The sequence below is a fragment of the Lates calcarifer genome, unplaced genomic scaffold (assembly GCF_001640805.2).
Source record: "Lates calcarifer isolate ASB-BC8 unplaced genomic scaffold, TLL_Latcal_v3 _unitig_577_quiver_2177, whole genome shotgun sequence".
Taxonomy (NCBI): domain Eukaryota; kingdom Metazoa; phylum Chordata; class Actinopteri; family Centropomidae; genus Lates; species Lates calcarifer.
The window spans coordinates 10,741-14,737 of record NW_026117720.1 but is presented as its reverse complement, the minus strand read 5'-3'; the positions used below and the strand labels follow the sequence as shown (position 1 = coordinate 14,737).

The window sequence follows — 3,997 nt, the reverse complement described above, 5'->3', positions numbered from 1 at the left end:
TGACACCTGGAGGAAATCAAAGAGAAACATACAAAGGAAAATGATCAATACACTGCTGCCTATTCCTCATCAACACTTTAACCATGAAAACACTGGTAAATATTCAACATTACAGCTGAACCAGAACATTTAACATTTTATGACCATTTCTGATGCCTTACTATACTATGACATTTTTTGAACATTTTTGGTGCCTTACTAAACAGTGCTCTGTGTTGGAGAGTTGATGTAAAGCTGTTTGTGAATTACCTGGAGGCCTTTGTCTTGGTCAAAGGCTCTCTGTGATCGCGGACTAGGTCTCTGTGATCACGGACAATGTCTCTGAGATTATGGACAAAGTCTCTGCGATCATGGACAATGTCTTTGTGATTGTGGACGATGTCTCTGAGATCATAGACGCTGTCTCTGTGATCATTGACAATGTCTCCATGATCGCGGGCAGTGCCGTCAAATCGGTGACCCCCGTCTCCGCCGATTCTATCGCAAGGTCTCTACGAAGCATGGGACAATGGCTCTGATCATGGACAACGTCTCTCTCATCTTTGACAAGGTCTCTGCAATCATGGACAACGTCTCTGATCGTGGACGATGTCTCCCTCATCCTCAACAATGTCTCTCCGATCATGAACCATGTCTCTACGATTGTGGATGATCTTGTGGACGAAGTGGTGACACCTGGAGGAAATCAAAGAGAAACATACAAAGGAAAATGATCAATACACTGCTGCCTATTCCTCATCAACACTTTAACCATGAAAACACTGGTAAATATTCAACATTACAGCTGAACCAGAACATTTAACATTTTGTGACCATTTCTGATGCCTTACTATACTATGACATTTTTTGAACATTTTTGGTGCCTTACTAAACAGTGCTCTGTGTTGGAGAGTTGATGTAAAGCTGTTTGTGAATTACCTGGAGGCCTTTGTCTTGGTCAAAGGCTCTCTGTGATCGCGGACTAGGTCTCTGTGATCACGGACAATGTCTCTGAGATTATGGACAAAGTCTCTGCGATCATGGACAATGTCTTTGTGATTGTGGACGATGTCTCTGAGATCATAGACGCTGTCTCTGTGATCATTGACAATGTTTCCATGATCGCGGGCAGTGCCGTCAAATCGGTGACCCCCGTCTCCGCCGATTCTATCGCAAGGTCTCTACGAAGCATGGGACAATGGCTCTGATCATGGACAACGTCTCTCTCATCTTTGACAAGGTCTCTGCAATCATGGACAACGTCTCTGATCGTGGACGATGTCTCCCTCATCCTCAACAATGTCTCTCCGATCATGAACCATGTCTCTACGATTGTGGATGATCTTGTGGACGAAGTGGTGACACCTGGAGGAAATCAAAGAGAAACATACAAAGGAAAATGATCAATACACTGCTGCCTATTCCTCATCAACAGTTTAACCATGAAAACACTGGTAAATATTCAACATTACAGCTGAACCAGAACATTTAACATTTTATGACCATTTCTGATGCCTTACTATACTATGATATTTTTTGAGGCCTTACTAAACAGTGCTCTGTGTTGGAGAGTTGATGTAAAGCTGTTTGTGAATTACCTGGAGGCCTTTGTCTTGGTCAAAGGCTCTCTGTGATCGCGGACTAGGTCTCTGTGATCACGGACAATGTCTCTGAGATTATGGACAAAGTCTCTGCGATCATGGACAATGTCTTTGTGATTGTGGACGATGTCTCTGAGATCATAGACGCTGTCTCTGTGATCATTGACAATGTCTCCATGATCGCGGGCAGTGCCGTCAAATCGGTGACCCCCGTCTCCGCCGATTCTATCGCAAGGTCTCTACGAAGCATGGGACAATGGCTCTGATCATGGACAACGTCTCTCTCATCTTTGACAAGGTCTCTGCAATCATGGACAACGTCTCTGATCGTGGACGATGTCTCCCTCATCCTCAACAATGTCTCTCCGATCATGAACCATGTCTCTACGATTGTGGATGATCTTGTGGACGAAGTGGTGACACCTGGAGGAAATCAAAGAGAAACATACAAAGGAAAATAATCAATACACTGCTGCCTATTCCTCATCAACACTTTAACCATGAAAACACTGGTAAATATTCAACATTACAACTGAACCAGAACATTTAACATTTTACGACCATTTCTGATGCCTTACTATACTATGATATTTTTTGAGGCCTTACTAAACAGTGCTCTGTGTTGGAGAGTTGATGTAAAGCTGTTTGTGAATTACCTGGAGGCCTTTGTCTTGGTCAAAGGCTCTCTCATCGTGGACGATGTCTCCCTCATCCTCAACAATGTCTCTCCGATCATGAACCATGTCTCTACGATTGTGGATGATCTTGTGGACGAAGTGGTGACACCTGGAGGAAATCAAAGAGAAACATACAAAGGAAAATGATCAATACACTGCTGCCTATTCCTCATCAACAGTTTAACCATGAAAACACACAAAAATAACATTACAGCTGAACCAGAACATTTAACAAAAAAATGTTATGCCTTACAATATTGTGGCATTTTTTGACATTTTTTATGTTTTACTATAATGTGACATTACTTCTATTTTGGATTACTAATACGTCTGCATTGCTTCCACATTACAGACTTTTACCATTACATATTACTTTTTGTATTAGGCCCTGTTGGAGTTGCTCAGTTTTTTAGGACCTGAAAACTAATTGTACAAAGGCAACATTCGAAAGTGATCCCGCATTGGGCTTAGTTAGTCTTATGTGAAAGAAATTCGCACATCTATAACATGGCCAGATGTACAAAAACCTGATGTCATGACCTCAAAACAACAGGAAGTCAGCCATTTTCACTTTAATACACAAGGTTTGCTCATTTTTCTCAATTTGGGGACATTGTATTTGAACAAACTCTTCCGAGAGATTTAATCTTCAAAGTCAGTCAGTATGCTGTTACCGCCTTTGTGATTAAAAGTTAGCAAAAGCCCGAGTTTACGTCAAATTTGCTGTTGTTAACGCTGACATCCAGGTATAAAGCAGCCAGGTACAGACACAATATAACACACAATGGCCACAAATAGAGACAAAACGACGACAACGGCATGATAGACCGCTATAAACGGAGTTAAAATGACTAGGATAGAACACGAAATTACAAAGAGGTGCAAGATGTCGCTAAAGTGACTGCAAACAATTACAACATGGATTCAAACAGAACATCAAGAGCTCCTTGTGTTTTCACAAGTCCATGCTGGAGGTCCACAACTCATGTCAGGGACGCCTCGGTCATGGAAACACAAACACATTATTACCCACGCGATAAAAACGTTCAAAGAGAAGGCTAATGCTAACACTGTCCGCTAACGCTAGCTAGTTAGCTCCCTAGCCTTACCTTCGCGCCGCAGGTGTGTTCAGCCTCCAGCCTCACTTGTGTTCGACAAAACATAGCAGGCTGCACCCCTGTGAAGCCATACAGATACACACACACACACACACACACACAGAGAGAGAGAGAGAGAGAGAGAGAGAGAGAGAGAGAGAGAGCGAGCGCGCGGAGGGATACAGAGATGAGAATTTTTTTAGGGTGTAAGACATTTGTTTAGGGGGTGCACTGCCCCCTCTTGCCCCTGCGCCGACCCCGCATTTGCCAGCAAAAAATAAATAAATAAATAAATAAATAAAAAAATAATAATAAATAAATAAATAAATAAATAAATAAATATATATATATATATATATATATATATATATATATATATATATATATATTTATAGGGTTTTGGATTGTTGGCCAAACAAACAAAGCAGTTTTAACATTTTAACATGTTTACATTTGGTTCTTCAGGTTTGAGGAAAATCTTATGTTAATTTTTCCCAATTTTTGGATGTTTTACAGACCAACCAACTAAAAGTTTAATCAAAAAAATAACTATTAGATTAGTCAATAATGAGAGTTTTTGTTGATGGCAGTCTTACTAATAAATATTTGGGAGGGGGCACACTTCCCTTTTGAAGTTTTATGC

The 3,997-nt window shown here is 40.9% G+C and overlaps 1 long non-coding RNA gene across 2 annotated transcripts; it reads right to left on the bottom strand.

The window, feature by feature from the left end:
* Positions 1–218: 218 nt before the first annotated feature.
* Positions 219–3,398, bottom strand: LOC108876788 (uncharacterized). Of its 2 annotated transcripts, XR_001960028.2 has the most exons (5): positions 3,367–3,394; positions 2,237–2,366; positions 1,578–2,003; positions 919–1,344; positions 219–675 (listed from the first exon to the last, which is right to left on the bottom strand). It is a non-coding gene; the product is annotated as an uncharacterized LOC108876788 (long non-coding RNA). The 2 variants fall into 2 exon arrangements; XR_007812407.1 differs by lacking the exon at positions 2,237–2,366 and having other exon boundaries at positions 3,367–3,398.
* Between the last annotated feature and the right edge of the window lie 599 nt (positions 3,399–3,997).